At 46.7% G+C, this 19,571-nt stretch overlaps 1 protein-coding gene across 1 annotated transcript in view; it reads left to right on the plus strand.

Annotated features, from left to right (window-relative positions):
* Positions 1–4,330: 4,330 nt before the first annotated feature.
* Positions 4,331–19,571, plus strand: part of LOC119387271 (oxytocin receptor) — a 51,421-nt gene continuing 36,180 nt past the window's right edge. The window contains exon 1 of the mRNA XM_037654609.1: positions 4,331–4,507. The gene's annotated coding sequence lies outside the window, so the exon portion shown is untranslated. The remainder of the gene's footprint in view (positions 4,508–19,571) is intronic.

Genomic DNA, 19,571 nt, shown 5'->3' on the forward strand with positions numbered 1-19,571 from the left:
GGAGCCGAGCATATGGCTCGTGGAAAATGTTTCAGCGTCTTCAGGAAAAGAAAACAGAGACAGCAACGGGATTAATAGGCGGGTTCCGGTGGCCCCACGGAGCGTCCCACATAAATTGCAGTTTCTTTTCCTGGCTGCTGCAGCTCTTTAAAAATGCAACCAGTCCCGGTCTATATATACGTCTTCGCAAAGACATGGGGGCACTAGTTATCTTCCTTTCAGAGAGAATTCGTGACGCAGCCGCGCCACGGGACTCGAGTCTCCGAGAGCCGCCGTGCACGTGTAAGCACCGCGAATCACCGATCCCTAATTATAATGGTATGTCGTTACGCTTACCGCTCTTTTCGCCTGTCGCTTAGCGCCGGCGCTTGACGCTCGTTAACACTTCGCGATATCTACGACCTGCTCGTCACGACTGGATTACGAACCACGCTTCGCGCCACTACATCTTTCGTGTTTTAAGCCTCCCTTTTCTATATTTTGCCGAGCCTAGCGGGTGTAAAGAGGCGTAGAGGAACAGAGAAGTGCCGCTCATTAATACTCCGCTTAGGAGAGATGGCAAACACCCCGTATCAAGAGAAAAGTGTCGTGTCTCGCATGCCACCACTAGGACGACTTTTCTTTTTCTTCTTTTTTTTTTAGCATCGCAACAACACCGCCCAAATCCCCTTCGGCGTACCCTGTTGACCTTGTTCTCGATTTCGTGTAACAACGTCTCCCAGGAATTAAAATGTGCCACCCATGTGGAGCTGGCTAGCTTGGATGCCACCATACCGTCTTTGCATATAACTAGAGCTCCCGCATATCCCGAGCAAATGGCATCATCTGTACATGCCTCGTGTACCCTCCTTGTCGACAACTACCGCACTTTAATCGTATAGTTACTGTTTTCTGCGAGGTGTTTTCTGTGCCATTCTGGGACTTGCGTCACGGCCTGATTTCCTTGCTCGTTTTAAACGTCTACCCTCAAAGTGGCTGTAAGCGTGATTCGTGCTCCCACAGCTTTAACGCGAAAGCGTTGAAGAGCTCGTTTCGCAGGAATTCCGGTTTCTGCGGCGTCGGCGTCTTTGGCTGTAAGCGAATGATCAGCGTTGTCCTTGAGCGAACATCAAGGCAGATGCAAATAAAAAATAACAAAAAAATCTTTCGTTCGAGTGGGATCGGGATTCGAACCTGCCACCGGGCCCTCGCATCGTGGAGCGATGCGTTCATCCGCTTGGCCACCACGCATACATCCTCTAGCATACTAACGGCGAGCTATTTGTATACACCATTTAGCATTGGTGGTACGCACATCTCGGAGGTTCTTCAGCGGCTTGACATAAAAACCGCGAGATGGCGCGAAGGGCCCACGGGCGCGCTTCCTCTGTTCTGTCGCACCGCATGCATGTATATAGGAGCCGGCGCGCGTTCGCACTTTGGCTTTTCTTACGGCACGGTTTAGGTGTCGACCGGCAAGAGAAGCAGGCTAGCGATTGGGAAGGCGATACGAACACGGTCCTATTACGCTATCCCGTTCTACTCTTGAACGAGAAGCTCAAGCGTCCACGAAGTTTTTTGTTCGTTATTTGCGTTTGCATACCCATATTTTACCATTCCTTCTGTTTTGAATTTTCCTTCCTTCTTTTCGACTGAGCCCACACCCAAAAGGATGTGGGGTCGCTCATTGGCGGCGGGGACTTGATTTTACAGCGAAAGCTGTTACCAGATCGCAACGGCATTGGGGTAGTGGTCCGCCGCCGCCGCTGCCACCGCCGGTGTTCGTAACCACTATCGCACGAAATAAGGAAAAAATGAAATAAATAAAAAAAAATGTCCGGGATTAGATGCCTTTTGAACCCAGGCCCTCTGCGTGGCAGACCAGTATTCTACCACAGAGCCACGCCGGTTTTTTTTCTTTATTGCCGGTTTATTAACATCACTTTCAAGAACCAACGTGGCTCTTGGCGTTCGATGTACAAGAGCCACGCTGGTTCTTGAAACTCCTTTGCAAAAAGACCCTATACTGGCGTCATCTCGGGCAAGGAATCGCGTTAACATGTGTAGTATAGCGTGGCAGAAAAGTAAAATAACAACCAGACGTCAAACAATGCTAATTGCGCACCGAGTGTGTGGTTTAATGCTTCCCACCAACTACAAAGTGCTCAACCATAATTCTTCATCGTCATCAGCCACATGCAACATGAACAGAGTGCCGATAATCCAGATGTGTAGCGGGTACCTCGCTTATCCAGAGAAAGACTAATGGCATAGTGTGTGCTTCCCTACTTCACAAAAACTATGATTTGTGGCGTACTGGATACCGCGCATGTGTTACTTTCTCCAAGATAGTTTATTAGTATCCACAAGATAGTTTAGAACGGGCTCTAGAAAGGCTGCTGTTCCAGCTTTCGCTCTGACTGCTGCGCGCAGGCCTGGAGTCTTCTCTGTCTCTCTTTTTGTTGTCCACATTTATTTTACTTTTGCGTGATAATTACCACAATTAAAACTTGAAAGTAATGCTTCCTATGCTTTTATTGGGTTCCCTATCCGTTGAATTCGTATGGTAGGGCCTAACCAAGTACAAAAAAAGGAAGACGCAAGAACATGATGGCGCTCGTGTTGCGTCCTCTTTCGTTATTAATTTGTGCCTTTGTACTGTTAATAAAATATGAGTGTGGAGCAACTCGCCCCGTCGGCTACTTCATCTTCAAAGGTGCGCTTAGGTGCGCTTAGTCGGCTACGATTGACAATCGACATATCTCGGACTGCCTTGGATGTTGTGCCGTTGAGGCACGTGACGGTACCGGAGTTGGTGCCGGTATCACTGATAGTCACATGTGAATGAACTTATTCTTAGGCACATCGCGTATGGATACAGGATGCAGACGAGTAAACGGGACAAGATGCTACCTACTACTAGAGTTTTTTGTGCGAAAGGATACGTATACAGGTAAAACTTAGCGGCAACAAAGTAAGGAAGACATAAACGAGGGAAACGTACAAAATAAGATCCCTGTGGAGCACGCGCGATTAGCAGATGCGTAAACATTTTCTTTGTCCGTTGGCAGCACTGACGCACGTGCGTTTGTGTGATTCTACATCGATGGCTTCAACAACATCCCGCCTTAATGGGTTGTTACTTCTGAGGAATACGGCTCAATTACGGCAGAATGACGGCACGAAATCAAGATAGCACCCACACCCTCTGCATGCATGCAAAGGTGTAGGCCGTTAACTTTTCCCCCGTTCTGGCAATGTTCGCGCAATCTATCACTAAGACGTCTACCCGCTTGCCCTGCATATCGTTTTCCACACGAAAGTGGTACTGAGTGTAATATCAAAAATTAACCACCAACTCCCCCAAGCTTATACATCAGTGAAAGTATTCCTCGAATGGCGCAGCAGCTTTGCAAATTTCGCCTTATATCCGTTTGATTCTGCGACTTTGCATGGAGTGACTGCGGTCCCATCACGGCTAGTAGTACTTTGAGTTTAGTGTATGCATGGCGGCGGTGACATTAAGAAAGAACCGGGCGCTGAAATTTGTTGCTTCATAGTTGTCGGCCTTGCTTTTTTTGTCCCGTTGCCATGCACAGTAGTTACAGTGCTCGGCTGCTGACCCGAAGGTCTCGGGTTCGATCCCAACCGAGGCGGCAGCTCTCGACAGAGGCGAAATGCCCGTGGCCCGTGTACTGAGCGTTGTCAGTGCACGCTGGTCGAAATCTGCTATGGTCGAAATTTCCGGAGACCTACACTACTGCGTGCCCCATGTTCATATCGTGGTTCTGACATGTAAAATCCCAGACGCGATTTTTATTCTTTGTCTTTAACTAACTCACCCATAATAGGTTTTACTGCGCTCTCACCTTCTCGGAGCACTCATTTTGTGCCTCTGTTGCTTGATTCGTGACCTTAACAAACGACGCACCATCAGCATTTTGTGGAATAGATAAGCAACCGTATCTATATCCCTTTCTTTGATTTTAATATGGGGAGGCTGCTATCTTCTTGTTCATGACCCAGCCGGATGTGTTCCAACCGGTGCGAAAGAACTTAAACTACGGTGAAACTTCTACGCCGTGTTTCCGAGTTGGGAGGGACGTTGCGAAAGCAAAAATAAATAGCTAGCTTTAGAAAGAGAGAGCCAGGGAAGAGCTGCGGGAATAGAGGCGCGAGGTTGGGAATGTGGGTAAGAGAGGGAGGAAGAGAGAGAGAAAGAAATAAGAGAGCAGAGGCCCGCGCATGCGCGCCTGGCGTGGCGCGTGCGACCGCACACCCCTCGCCCTCGCTCTCCGGACCTTGTTGCCCTTTGCCGAGCGGTTGCAGGCGACGACGCGCCTCTGCTCCCGGAAGTGCGACCGAGGTGCGCGGACTTTGCAGGCGGAAGCGGAGAAGTTTGCGCCCCACGGCGTGGCACACGGAGAGCAACCCGAAAGCAGGCGTCCGCCAGAGAACGGATGGGCCGTTGAAATTGGCTTCGTGCGGTGCGTGCGCGCTGCATTTCTGGGAGAAATCCTTCTTCCTGGTGAGCGAGCAAAGTTGCCACTTTCATTTGGTTCGCATGTCCCATTCCGGTTGTTGCAACGTTGCCTGCATTTGAGAAACTTCGCACGTCCCATTATTGCGAAATTAGGCGCTTTTATTTCGTATTTTCTAGTTATTTTAATACAACACAGTTAGAGTTACGAGTAACTGCGTTGAAACAAAACGGGTTGTAATATAGTTTAGTGATTTTTTTGTTTTCTGTTATGAGAGAGTGTGAGCGGCCGGCTTACTTTAACTTCCTTCACGCTTTCTGCTAAACCAAAATTCTTTGTGGATTTTGCCCAGAACCGACCGTCTAGTTACGAGAGGCCAATACTAATTGGCTTAAATGCAGATAACCTTCTTTCTGAAACGTCGTCGCCAGGATTAACGAGTAATCAAAGCCTCGCGGTACTAAGTTTTGTCGCAGAGCAGCGAGTGGTGCGAAACAAAACGTAGGCCTGATTGTTGGGCAAGTTGGTAAGGGGTCATGATTATGAAACGACGCAGTGAAAGGACACGCAACTGACGATGAAGAAGACACGAAGACGAGCGCCGGACTATCAACTAATCCTCACTCACTTCGACGCACACATTTATACCCGCACGTGGTCACACACAGCATGAAAAACACGAAAGAAACAAAAGATAACAAATATGCCTATTCAAACACAAAATTTCTTTTTTTCTGCAGGGCGACAGATATTGATATTGAAATTCTTGTTACTATGTATGTGCACAGCCTCGATAACCTCATGAGTTGTCTTTTCATGATGCCTGGCGATTATGTTAGTTTTGCTAAAATGAGGAGTGCACCCACACTGCTTGCAATGAGCAGCTAAATTTCACGGAGCCTGGTCATGTATGTCAAGTATTTCGACCAGGCTTCAAAAAAAAAAAAAAGGCATCTTGAGCTACTCGTCATTCCACTCCAAGGTTGTAGAAGGCGGTATCGCCATCATTTCCTGTTTAAGGTCCGCGGTCCAGAAGGCGTGCGGTCATAGATTAGAAGAACGTGTGTATAGACAAGTAGGCCGATTGATGTGTGCAGGTTTTCCGGAACACGTAGTGACCAGATCATGTGGAAAGACCATCAGAGCACTAAAGTCTGAAGAGAACGGATACGAGAAAAGAAAAAAAAAAAACCTGGAATGTAACGAGAAGTTTGCTGTCGTACCGTACGTACATAAAATGTCTCATGGATTGAAGAACCTAGCAGGCTGGTGTGGTGTCAAAGTAGTTTTTTTCAGTGCCTAATCAGCTGGCAGGAATTTCTGCACGCGTCAGCAAAAAGGCAATAGAAAAGGATGACAGAAAGAAGGTAGGATGAGGTGTGAACCACAGAACCCCAGCCACTGACTGTGTCACGAGGGTATAGTGCACAACCTCCTCTTGTCGTGTGACTCTGTATGCATAGGGCAGACCGGAAGATACGTGAAGGTTAGATTAAAAGAACGTGAGGCAAACACTGAGGGACTATCGAATTTAGCTGCGCATTGCAAGGAGTGTGGGCGCGCCTTTCATTTTAGCAAAACTAACATAATCGCCAGGAATCATGAAAAGGCAACTTGTAAGATAATCCAGCCTTCGCACATTCATTCATTCATTCATTCATTCATTCATTCATTCATTCTCTTTATTTTCCAGAATAAAACGAAAACATTACATTCTGGATGATCTCCTGGGCTAAAAGCTGTAATGAAACAGCTTGACTAGGGCCCAGAAGACCAATGACATGGCAACAAGTGACCGGTGAAAATATTTGCACCAAATTTACAAGATATATCACACATTGTACAAAAACATATTTACAAAAACAAAGCATATAACAATACTCGTGTAAGCGTAACAGGGAATGATTTTTTGAATAAACACATCTCTAACAACAAACAACACTAACAGAATACTCAAATTTATTTACAGAAAAGAAATTATAATACTACAAGTACAAGGAAAAAAAACAGCAATAGTACACCTGTAATTCTGGCAGTAAACTACACGAAACAATAATATCAACACAATATAATAATAGAAAAGCATGATAGCTAATCATATACAACAATAAACAGTGAAATGTAGTACAACATTAAGAAATAATTGAAATGTATGAATACATTAGTAATTCAGTAATAAGAATACATTAGATACATAATAACAAGAGAGATAAATAGATGAAAAGGAAGAGGCAGGGAGGTTAATCTGGTGCGAGCGACCGGACAAGAATTCGTGTATCGGCGTTCCATCTGTCGCCCTGCAGAAAAAAGAATTTTTTTATTTGAATGGGCATATTTGATATCTTTTGTCTCTTTCGTGTTTTTCATTCTGTGTGTGACCACGTGCGCGTATAAAAGGTGTGCGTCGAAGTCAATGAAGATTAGAGTCCGGCGCTTGTCTTCGTGTCTTCTTCATCGTCTGTGTTGCGTGTCCTTTTGTTGCGCCGTCTCATAACTATGAAAACGTAGGCCCCGTAACAATACCAGTGCTGGCGTAAGTGACATCGTGTTGTGGACAGGTAGGAGCTCGAGGATTCCGAACACTGAGTGCGTAAGGAAACATTTGAATATGTTTCAAAACGATGTTTACATAATGGGAAGCAGATCAAGAGAAAAAAAAAAGATAGTGGAGCCAAGCAAGAACAACACAATGTGGAGCTTCGTTGTTCCGGTAACAAGGACGAGAAAAGTAGCGGGAAGGCTATTTAATAAACAAAAAAAAAACCTGTTATCACTTGAAAACTTTCTGGTAATGGCTTTGCATTTAGGATGCTGAAACGCTGGTTTATGGAGTTTTCGAACTTTAATACGCGAGTAAGAAATAACAGCGCATTCAGTGTACTAAAGAGGTAAATCAATTAACGTTTTATATCAGAATAGTATAAAAATTCGACTGGTTTAGCGGAATTTAGATTACAAATAAAGTACCGAACTATACATTGATCTAATAGACGTATCTAAAGTGCGTAGCGCAGAGTTATCAAGACGGGACAAGACGAAGGGGGATACACACAGGCGCTAATTGTGTGTGTCCCCCTTCGTCTTGTCCCGTCTTCATAAGTCTTCGCTAATCATTTAAGATATGTCGTACCAACAAGGCCAGAAGTCAACCCTTGCTAATAGACGTCTTGAGGCAAAAACTGGTCGTGATGGACGCCTTGTATATATTGGTTACTGGGGGTGGGGTGGGTGGGGGTACGTATTCCGTACATTAACTTAGTTGAGCAATGTTTTACATTTTCGAAGCCACGCAACACCAACCGGCCCAACGTCTTGCACTACATGAGTCCATTTCATGCATCACGCTTGCATCCAAATGTGGACATCGTCGCAGGTAATCGAACCCGCGGCCTCCTCAGCATCGGGAGGCTACACCCCCTCGACTATATTCAGCTGTCGGTTCAGTCGCACTGTGAATTAAGCAATTGGGAGCTGCACAAGTGGGTACTATAAGAGCATTGCGAGTCTAAAAAAGAAGAAAGAAAATTTGAGCCTGTGTCGAATAAAAATTCCGCCTAATTCGTTTCTGATGTCACTCGAAGTTAGGAGGAAGAAACAAACAAACAAAACAAAAGAATGAAAGCGCGATAAAAACCATTAAGTGCCATTTTAACTACAGTAAACGAAATTGTTGCAGTGCTGGCGCCACTATCGAGACGCCAGTTAACGAAATGCGAGGGCAACCGTGAAAGCTAAAGTTAGAATTGCTACGCTCCGCGAAATAACCGCAGAGGAACGTGCAGGCATATGATAATCAAGACGCTTTTCCTCTCGAGCCAACTGCAGCGGAGGGCAAACATTTGCTTATTCCTCGTTCGAATTTCCCCCTTATTCATATTTCTCGAAGTTCTTTCTTTATTCGCCACGGAAGTCTCGAGTTTAAGAAGCAGAGGAGCACTCGAGGGAATTGCTTCCGTCCCACCTGCCTTGCGTGGCTACTCTAGTATGCGAGGCCACGAAACGATGGATTTTATGTAGCAGCCGCGACATAGGCAGAAAAAAGGCCGACCTAGTAGCCAACAAGCAGACTGCTGCTCGAAGTAAGTAACTTCGTGTGGTTCAACGTATATTTGCGGCTGTTACTCTCTACGCATATCCTTATTACGTTCCCAAGCTCTAGAAGAGGCAAACGCCTTTGACTTGTGGTGCAGTCTGGCACGATTCTTTGAATTCACTGCCTTTACTTTTTTCTCTCATATTTCCATTCCCTCCCCTCTCCCCTTCCTTAATCCCCCAGTGCAGGGTAGCAAACCGGAAGCCTTTCTGGCTAACCTCCCTGCCTTCTGTCTTCGTGTTTCCTTCATTGTCTTATAAAACAGACAAACGCTTTTGTTTACTGTGTCATTTCCCTAAACAATGCAAGATATGAGGTAAAAACAAATAACAGAATAACTTGGTCCATCCCTCTCTTCGAAGCTGAATGAAACAGCACTTGCACTGCGCTTTGAAGCGGATTTAGAAAGAAACAGCGGACGAGGTAGCGTATAAGTCGAGTCGTAAGTAACTGGAACAAAACGCCGTGATGTGGCGTAAAAATTTCTAGAAGAAAACGGAATTGTTTGGCGTTAACAACGAAAGTACAAAGAACATTTCGGGGAATAAAGGTGTTTCTCTTATACAGTTACGTAATAAATATAGAATTTTGGGGCTTTTATGTCCCGAAACCACGTTATGATATTGAGGGACGCCGTAGTGGAGGCTCCGGGAGGGCACCTGGGGTTCTTTAAAGTGCACCTAAATCTAAGCACACGGGTCTCTTATAGCATTGTGCCTCCATGGAAATGCAGCCACCCCGGCCAGGATTCTATCCCGCGACCTTCGAGTCAGCAGTCCATACAAGTGTGCGCTATCGTATTCTATGCCATATTTTCTTGGTTGTTCACGCAGTTGCTTTGACCGTTTTTTCGTAGTGACACTCTTGTTTTGGTTGCAACATTCGTCGTATGTACATTAACTGATTTTTATAACAGGGCTGTTATGGTCGGGGTTTGCCGTGTGTCGCACGTAGAAAATGATCATCATCATGAAGTGGCACGCGCGCTCTTCATCCTCCTCTTCCTCTTCTGCTTCGCTCCCGGAACACGTACGCCGATTTGTCCGGCGTGGGATGCAATAACTCTGACGGGCGAGAGAACAAGCACAGAGAGAGAGAGAGAGAAATAAAGAGGGGAAAGAGAGAGGGAAAGAAAGAAAGAGGAAGAGAAGTTCTTGGTGAAAAAAATTCATGGCGAGACGAGATCCGAATCAGTGCACCCACGATCCCAAGGCAAGCGTCGTAACCTCTCGGCTTTCCAGGCACGCTAGCAAAGCATAGCCTTGTATAGTATAGTATAGCATAGCAAGGGGATGGGAAAGGAAATGGAGGATGAGGGGGAGAATGTGAGAGTGAGGAGGATGAGGAAAAGGAGGAAGAGGCAGAGTAAAGCACGGCATACAAAGAAAGAGAAAGAGAGAAATAGAGAGAAATAAATGGAATGAAGGCAGAAATAGAAAGCAAGATGGAAAGAGAGAGAAAGAGAGAGATAGAAAGCAGCAGGAATCGAGAAATAGAGAGCGAGAAAGAAACAAGTAGAAATGAACAAATGAAAAAAAAGAAAAAAAAAGAGCAAGCATAGCCGTGTATCGTATAGTAAAGCAAGAGGTGGGAAAGAGAGGCGAGACGGTAAAAGCCTAGCCAAGCCAGGACCACTTAGGTGCCCAGCAGCTCTGCTGTGACTCAGCCTTACGCAACTGGGCGCTAATATTTTTTTATTCATTCGATCGTGTCCTTTGACTGTGTTATTGTAAACTGCGTTAATGTGTAACCCTACCAGCTGTCGACCAGCCGTCGTAGCTCCGCGGCTAGGGTGTCGCGCTGCTAATGTAGAGGATGGAGGTTCGATTGCTTGCTGTCGCAGCCGCATTCCGCGGGGGCCTTCCACAGTTACATAAAAACAAGCCAACACATCAACAAACAAGCACGAGTAGACGTAAATACGAGACGAACCAGTGACACGTATGAAGCCTTGTGCAGCATTGCTTCTTGGTGCTGCGCACGTATTAGGCTAAAAGAACTATTTTTGAAACTGCTATCTCTTTGTGAAACGCTATAATAACCGACCACTGCAATGACTGCGTGCTGTTAGCATTGTGCTAGGTTGTGTCGGTTTCCACTTCTTTATATATTCAGCAAATGAACACAACGTGGAACACAACAAGAACAACAAGATATTTTAGGAAGAAACAGTAAAAATAAATTGCGTAATTGCTACAGTAAACAGTTTTGATACAGTAACCTACAACACAGGCGCAGTTTCGACGCTTTGTGCGCAGAACTTGGAGCGTAAAACTGCTCCAGTGGCCGTTGCGTTAGCACATAAAGAAAAACGCCAATCTTCTCTTATCTCGCACAAATATTTGCTCACTCGGCTGTTTATTAACACACCAAGCAACGTATGATATGTTCACATACCTCAGAAAGGGCTATATGATCGTTTACCCTCGCATGTTAGGGTGCAGCTTCAGAGCACTGACACATCAGCTGTAAACAAAGTGTGTTACCCTCACACCACATTCTACGCAAACTCACTGCACTATAAGGTTATTTCAGCTGCGAGTTTAAGATATAGCATGGTCTAAAAACACGAAGACATTACGCAAAGAGAGCCATCATCGCTCTTTTAGTGTGATGGTTTACTTCAAATGTGCTGCAGTTCACTTCGATGACTCTTGGTAAATGTCGACTTTCCTGATTGGGAGGTCTGGGCCGGTGCCCTGCGGCAAATCCTCAAGAAGACCGTGTGGGGACGAATGTGGCCGTGGGCTGCTTCATGGGCGAAGATAGCTCATGTCAGTATCAAAAGTTGGATGATAGTACGGCTCGGTGTTAGTCTCCAATTACTCCGACGGTCTCAGAAAGTGCTGCTTTATTTTTTTTTCCTGTTCGATTTCGGATAGCATAAGCCTGCTGAGTGCTTGTGACCGAAACTGAAGGGCCGTAGATAAAGCAACACGAAAACATATGCTTAAAAAACGCGCGTATGAAAGTAGAGCCTCCCGTGCTTCAAACGTAGAAGGGGAAGATAACGTGGCCAAGCGACGAAGAAAAAAGATCCAAACAAAACTTTCATCAACGCAGCCGGAGTTTTGAACGACTTTGAGCGGCATTTCAGAAATTCATGAGGCTGTTCCCAAAAAATGGAGGCTACAAGGCATAGCAGAGCGAAGGAATTTGTCTGTTGAAGTGCGCTTGGTTATATTTTGTTTCCATGCGTTTTATGTCTAAACCTATAGCAACATTCTGATGCGACCGCCCGTGCCACGAAGCATAGCGTGAAATCTTGATACAATATTCTTCGCTAGAGTAAGAAAGAAGGAAAGCGTGCTGTCTTAGGGGCTTGGAAGCCTGGGTTGCTTTGGTCGGTTTTCACTCTAAAACTGAGGGCTCGTGACTTAAGCGTGCACCTCTTTATTATCTTGCTGCAGCACTGAATGGACAACAAGCCCCGTTTTCAAGAACAGCGCGGTGATTCTCTATGTGACGATAAATTCCCTGCATACCTTCCTCTGGAAGCTATCTATGGTAATGGTTCGCTGCTGAAAAAGAAAGACGGAAATAAAGAAAGGAAGAAGGGAAGAAAGAACGAAAATAACTAAATAAATAAAATCGAATAGTGTTTTTTTATTCGTATTGCTTTTGCAAAGAAAACCATCTCGGATTCCGTTAAGGTTGCTGAGGCGGTGACAGCAAAAAGACTAGGGAGAAGTAATAGACAAAAAAAAAAGGCTGCCTCGCCATTTTTGTCGGTGGGGCGAAATGATGAAGACATTTCTGGGAAGAGGATGCCTTCAGATCATTACGGTCATACAAAACTCACTCATCATTTCTTAATCACCTAGTCGCGTGCTTTCTCTGCATTTGTTTACTTCCTTCCAATGCGCTTTCCACGTGTAAGACAGCAAACAGGGCAAAGCGTGTTTAATCTAGGTTGCTTTCCTCCTTATTTTATCTCCCTATTTCTGATAAAAAGCGCTGCTGCTTTTCTCGGTAATCCACAGATCTTTGTGGTCGTTTGTCGAAGAACCGCGAACGACTTAGCTTGCGCGTTCTCGTGCACCATTACCTTATAATTAGAAGCGTGTTTTCCCCGTTACTACAACGCGCTTTGCGGAAGGTAGTTAGGCTCCCGTTTCACCTGGTTTCGGGCGTCGTGATATTATTAATATTAAAGTGTACTTAGCTGTACTGGGACCAAATCATTGGGTAAGAGAAGCACCCACACTGCTCACATGCCGGCGCCAACACACTGCTCGCTTTCATAGACAGACATCAGAGGTGTATTCTGCCAAGTTTTGAAGGCGATGATTCTGTTCACTTTTGAATATATGTCCTTTAATAATGCTTTCCTAAACGGACGGCTTGTACCTAACGATGTCCAGAGGCGACAACGCAATGCCGCAGTTTCGCGATTATTCCATTTCACGCGAATGCCTGTAACCTGTGACGTGAACTGTTACATCGGCATAGTCGAGCCATTTCGCGATTCCTGTTTGGCTCCAACTCGCAGTACGCAGTATTGCCTTTGCATTATAGCAGTCGTCTAATATTTTTCTTTAGGGATCTAGCTTACTTTCATTCGCGTTATCAACGTGTAACACCAGGTCAACGCGTATTACCGCCAACACCGTTGAGTATCCTCTGCGTGAAAGTTGTAATAAAACAGAATACGAAGCGCAGACAACACGAATAACAAATGCACTGCGTGCAAAATACGCAGCGAGGAATCACGGACACGCGTGCGCGAGCACTTATGTCAACGCGCGCTCGTTTTCGCTCGCTAGCTTGCGCCTGTGCACAAGCGAGCGAAATACCCGGGCGTGCTAAGCAGCAGCAAACCTGCGCGGCCTGCAGTACGGCAGTTTGCGGGCAGCGAAATCTCGCCAACAACACAAATGGTTTGGGCTGTTTCTGGAAGATAGCATAGCCAGCTGGGACCGTGTCACCGACTAGCGGCACAGCACGGTTGAAGGAGTATCGCGTGGCTTAGTTTGCCGCGAAGTTGTGTACGCGTGCGGCGGCGTTTCCGCTTTAGCTTGTAGCATAAGCAAGCGGAGTATGTGAACAAATTCTGGGTGAGGACGTCCACGCGGCGTCACTGCTTGAATGTCTGCTTAAAGGATGCGCTTTAAGTGCGTAGCCCTTTAGGGGCGCGGCTTGTCGTCCATCCATACATCTCATGCGGCGTGATCACGCTCAAAATCAAGGGGTCTATGCAGGCATAAAACAAGGCTAGCAATGCTCCAAACCAGGCTAAAATAAACGAACAAGACCTAAAGTAATATAATTAACAGAAATATCCGAGAAGTAATCGCAATATTTAACATAAAATTGCCGAAAACATTTTGAAAACCTGTGACTGACACCCGCGCTACGCAAGACAGGGCGCCATCGCCTCGCCAAGCATGCGATTGCTCCTCCCATCGGCGCTTACTCCGGCGCCCAATCAGCGCTCGTCGTGTAACAACCGCACTTGTAAATACAGCGTCAACGCCAGGCAAATCCCCAGCTGAAGGCTCAGCGAGTAGCCGCCGCTCAACAACGCGAAAAGCCAAGCGACGACAGCCAGTGCTTCTCCAAGCCCAGCGAGCAGCTGCAGACTGCAGAACGTAAGCGGCGACAACAGAACCGCGGCTTCTTTAAAGCTCAGACTGCTACGGCTCGTCAGCGCAGGCAAGCCAATCCTGAACTAAAAGTAAAGCAAACGCAAGTGAAGCGTCTACAGCGCCAAAGTAATCCAACCGTGGTGCGTGAGAAGGCAGCTGCCGCGCAACCGAGCAACGTTAATGGTGCCAGAACAACCCAACAGCCTATCCCGTGCGCAACAACATCAGCAACAACCGTAGTATAACACCACTTAATCGTCATTACACATTAGCGCAAAGCACGTAATGTTAAAACATCATGATACCATAATACCCACGTTGCAATAAAAATGTGCGGGACTATGCCCTTACACTGCTAAATTTTTATACGCCACATATTATATGTGTACAAAGTGTTCCTGATTATTTTTTTATTTTTCTTATTCTTTTATTCGTGGTAATTTTCCTTGTCTATGTGCGTTTCTTCAATACTACTATCATGTTGATGGGATAGCCGGCCCTAACGTAGCCTACCTTCCCATGTTTTTTTTTCGCATATTAAGAAAAATGTTAGCGCCAACAACAATGGACACTCCACTAGACAGTGGAGCAGCACTGCTTCCCTGCTTGAGCGGTTAGACAACACATCACGTGGTGCGCAAGACAATGATAATACCAACAGGGATCGTCACCAGGCGCAGTCGTACATTAGCGGTTTAGACCACTTTCGCTTTTGCTCGTTGCAGAAAGTAGCAATTATTTTCTGCTTTTCTTTTCTTTTGCTTCTTTCTAGTCTTCTTGCTGTCAATGCCGCAGTAACCTTACCGGAAGCTCAGATGGTTTTCTTCACAAATATTGTACAAATAAAAAATCTAAGTCGGGTTTATATTCTTTCTTTCTCCTTCCTTCCTTCCTTCCTTCCTTCTTTTTTAACACGAAAGTGTTTTATGCCGGGGTCCACCAAGTACATCCGTCACGGATATGACGTTGATAAAATGGACACCAACGGGTGAGAAAGAAAAAAAACCAAGAAAAAGATACCCCGCTGGGAATCGAACCCACGACGTTGCGGCCGCGACGGCAAGCGCCCGACGCGCTACCCACTAAGCCATCTCGGAAGATGCTAGACGCGGCGCGAACGCGCCTTATATCTTTCACACATTCTCTTTCGCGGCGGGCGGAGCGGGGCGGTGCCGCCGTCTGTGAGAGGTGAAATGAAGTAATACTTCACGATCGACACTTACTAGCGCTTACTCCGAGACTGCACGCGATATCTGAGGTCATGGTTAAAGCGTCTCGATACCAGAGAGGTAGAGTGGCCGCGCTGGCGTCGCCGAGGCACCCTTGACGCAGTTACGTTCTTTGCCTTTGGCTTCGTGTTAGCGTGCGTCGGCTCATCGGAGTAGTGCATCTTCCACGTGCAATTTCTCCGCCGCCGACTGCTTCAATTGCGAGAGCACCGACTAACAAAACTGCTGCAATATGCGTTGCAGAAAGGACGCGATTTCGACGGGTAATGTCGTGCCTTGGTGGAGCGAAAGCAGCGCCTGCGAGACAGAGGCCAGCGGGACGCACGCGTTTGCGGCTCAGGCTACGAACCTCTACCTGCCTCTACCTCCCGTGTTCCTGAAGCGCAGTGCGTGTTATGTATGCATGAGAACAGGCGTCGGCTACCCATTACTAGAAAGCGCACACCGTGCCGTTTCTCTCCTTAATTGACGACGCTTTGAAGAAGTGCATATTGGGTACCAGTGTTGATTATGAGCTTGTTGATATCATCCTTACGCGGGATTCACGATTTGCTGTGTCCAAATATATGTTCACACCGTCAGCTACCACAACAGTTTAATCACGATCATGGGCGTTAGTCGTCGCGATAGAGACATGCTGTCAACATGGGTGCATCCACGTCAAATGGTGCTATAGCTGCCAAACACGAATAGACGTTGTACAAGCTCTGATATATCATTACACAATAAGCACTACTTCTGTGAAGACACGTTTCACTTTCGTGTTATACCGATTCCTATGACGGGGGGATCAGCCATGTTTTTTCTCTTTAACGGTAGCTTACACAGCAATTTCGGGGCAGTCTTGGCAACCTCGCTGAGGTCCCCAGACGTCGCCATTGTGTTCAGTGACCCGATTCCACCACCACATGGCGGTTTTCCAGTGAGATTTTTTTCTTCTTTTTTTTGTCGGGTACACTGCACTCAGTGGCTGCACGTTTCCTTTGCCTGCCACTCTTTCGAACAACTACCGCTGGAGGATCCCATTCCAGACGTGTAGTACAGCACAGAGTCACCGTAATTCGAACTTTGCACCGCCGCCTTGTATCGAGACCTTCGCCTTAGCGCGAGCTCTTGTTACCTTGACGCAACGCGCCCTGTGCGGTGCTTTTTCTCTTTTTCGCTGTTTCTTGATACGTGGCCAGCATGTGTAAGGGTACACATGGGCCTGGTAAGTCCACTTATAGATTGCGTACGGTGTGGACAACGGTAGGCGTTCCGCTACTCCCTCTTATCTCGGTAATGCTGGACTAACTAGGACAAAAATGAAGAAAAAAGAAAAGAAGTAGTAAGCCTCGCAAAACGCCGAAGCTGCTGGCTTGAAACACCAACCGACGGGGAGCTGAAGCACTTCTGCACGCGGCACAACAACATGCCTCTTGCTCGGGGAAACTCGGTTAATGGCTCAGCCATAAGTTCTACGCGAAAGAAGAAAAAGTTACAGAGAAGAGTGGAGCGATAAACGAATGATAAATAGAACTGAGAACGTGATTTGCACCCCTGATTACGATGCACTGTAAGCTATATAAAAATCATGAAGGTATGAGTGCCGGTGCCGTTGGTTAAGTTAAATTCTTTGCAAGAAAAAAGAAAAAAAAAACACGGTAAGGGACTGGTACAGAAGTACCCAAGAGTGTGGACGAGGGGGACTGCCGTCGCGGTAGCACATTTGGTAGTGAGTGCATCGCACACGTACGGCGCAGGTTGTGGGCTCGGTGCCCACCGGTGGCAAGCTTTGTTTTTCCCCTTTAATATATCCTCTGTCTCATAATTCCTACCCTTCAAAAGCAAAACTGCGTATAACGTTGCCTATGTTTTCCTGGCTTCATTATCGGTTGGATGGATACCTATACTTATGCCTAACAAAAAAGAAATAGGTGTGTGTGAGTGTGGAGGGGGGGGGGGGGCGCTCGATTCATTCACCTCCTTCAGTTGAAAGATATGTGTAGGTAATGTGAAAAAGAGGAAAATGAAAATGTACGTTAACCACCGTTCAAAAAGAGGTCCGCAGTGCATTGTGTACGAGAACATCTCATAGCTGTTATAGGGCCGTCCAACCCGTCACCGATATTCTTGTATTCGGAGAGCTGCAGTAAAGCCTCCGTCAGACCTGCGACTAGCACGGGTCGCGCGGCCAAGTTAGTCGCAAATAGTGGCAAATGGCCGCAGCGACTGCTTTGGCTCCGTCGCTCGCTGCTCAATTTTTCCGTCCCGCGACTGCAGTCGCCAACCTCTGAGCCAATCACATGAGCAGGAACGGGACGTCAGCTTACTTTACGGGGCAATGCAAGCAATACGCGAGCAGATGTGAATTCTTTGTGGCGACGGGTATAAGTCGCACGCAGGGGCGAACATCGGTCGCCTGCAGTAGCTTGTTGGTCGCTAGACGCAAATGGTCGCGCGACCACTGCAAGTTGCAAGTGTGGACGAGCCTTAAGCATGCGGAGAAGCCAGTGTTACCTATGAAGTCGATACACACCGCTGTAAGAAAAAAAATCACAGTTCAAGGGCGAAGAAATGAATACGATAGCAACAAATTGTAATATTATACGAAGTAAGGCTGGCAGCTAACTCTTTTGGATCCGATATCGCGTAACTCTACAAAACGCTGGTGCTAGAGAATACGGCTGCTCCAGGGAGAGACGCTCTTTTCGCACAGTCTCTTCGCGTTGAGAGCGCAGCACGTAGAAGGGTATACGAGCCGACTGCTGATGCCTGCCGAGATAGCGCGCGCCAACGATCACGACCGCGCCCTTACAATCAAAGTTCACTAGCTGCACGAGTGAGACACGACACCCTCCCCCCCCCCCCCCCCCCCCAACCCGTGTCTTTTTATGCTCGTTAAAGACGGGCGGGGCGTTTCCTCTCTGCTTGAGCATTCGACGGCAGATCTAACACGTGGGGGAATGTTATCGCATGCGCCCTCCGAGCGACGGAGATGGGCCGGCTCGTTTGATCTCTGCTTCAGCCGCGTTCATCGCCCTCGCTCGCGCGCGTTTACCCGGGGGTAGAACATACGATGCGAGGAGGGATGTTATCAATTTGGACCTGATACGGAACATGACGGTGACGGCGACGCAGACGCCGACGGCAAAACCCCGTTGAGAGTGTCCCTATAATTGCTATCGCAATAAAATAAAGTGGTATACAGTCGTCTCCACCTTCTGCACAAAGCAGGAGCATGGTACTTTCGTTTGCTTGCACTTTCACGCACAGATCGCAAACAGGGGATGGATGGATGGATGGATGCTATGAGCGTTCCCCTTTATAACGGGGCGGTGACATGTCTGCCACCAGGCTCGAAGGCGAAAAAAAAGAGAAAGAAGAAAAAAAGCTTCCTTGTTTCATGTTGTCCTAATGCCTTATCTACATTGATTAAATCTATGTTATTATACCAAAAAATATAAATTCACGGTCCATCTCTCTGCCTCTTAAGGCAGAATGACCTTATTTTCCCCCATTATTTATTTTTGTACTTTATCTCTACTTTTCTGCCACCAATACTCTAACCGTATCTTACTTATTTCTATCGCAGACGTGTTCAGCTTTCCATTGTTGTCCCTAAAACCCAAGGCTTCATGTAGAATCGTGCCCACACGTATACCTGGGTGAATATCGCCACATTCAATCAGTACATGTTCCATCGTTTCCTTAGTTCCCCCGCAGCATGTACAATGTTCTTCTTCGTTACTGAATCTCGCTTTATAACTACGCGTTCTAAGGCAGCCCGACCTTGCTTCAAACAGTAAAGCGCTCCCCTTGAATTATCATAAAACCTTTCCCTCCTTATTTCGTTTTTTCCTTTTCGGTAGTTACTCAGAGCCGGCTTCTTTTCCATCGCTGTCATCCAATAAGTCCTCTCCGCCTCTCTGACCTTCCGCTTAATGCTCCTTGTTGCCATATCGCCCGCACTGCCAGCCGTTACTGGTGAGCCTCCTAGTTCTTTTTCTCCACTGCGTGTCAACGCTTTTTCTATACAAATACCTGAAAACCTTCTCTGCCCATCTACTCTCCTTCGTTTTCCTCAGCCTCTCTTCGAATCTCATTTTGCTCTGCGCTTCCCTCACTTCAAAGCCTGTCCATCCCATATCACCCTTTACAGCCTCAATTGTCGTCTTCCCGTGAGCGCCCAACGCGAGGCGGCCCACCGTCCTTTGATTTA

The sequence above is a fragment of the Rhipicephalus sanguineus genome, chromosome 3 (genome assembly GCF_013339695.2).
Source record: "Rhipicephalus sanguineus isolate Rsan-2018 chromosome 3, BIME_Rsan_1.4, whole genome shotgun sequence".
In the NCBI taxonomy this organism is placed as follows: Eukaryota; Metazoa; Arthropoda; class Arachnida; order Ixodida; family Ixodidae; genus Rhipicephalus; species Rhipicephalus sanguineus.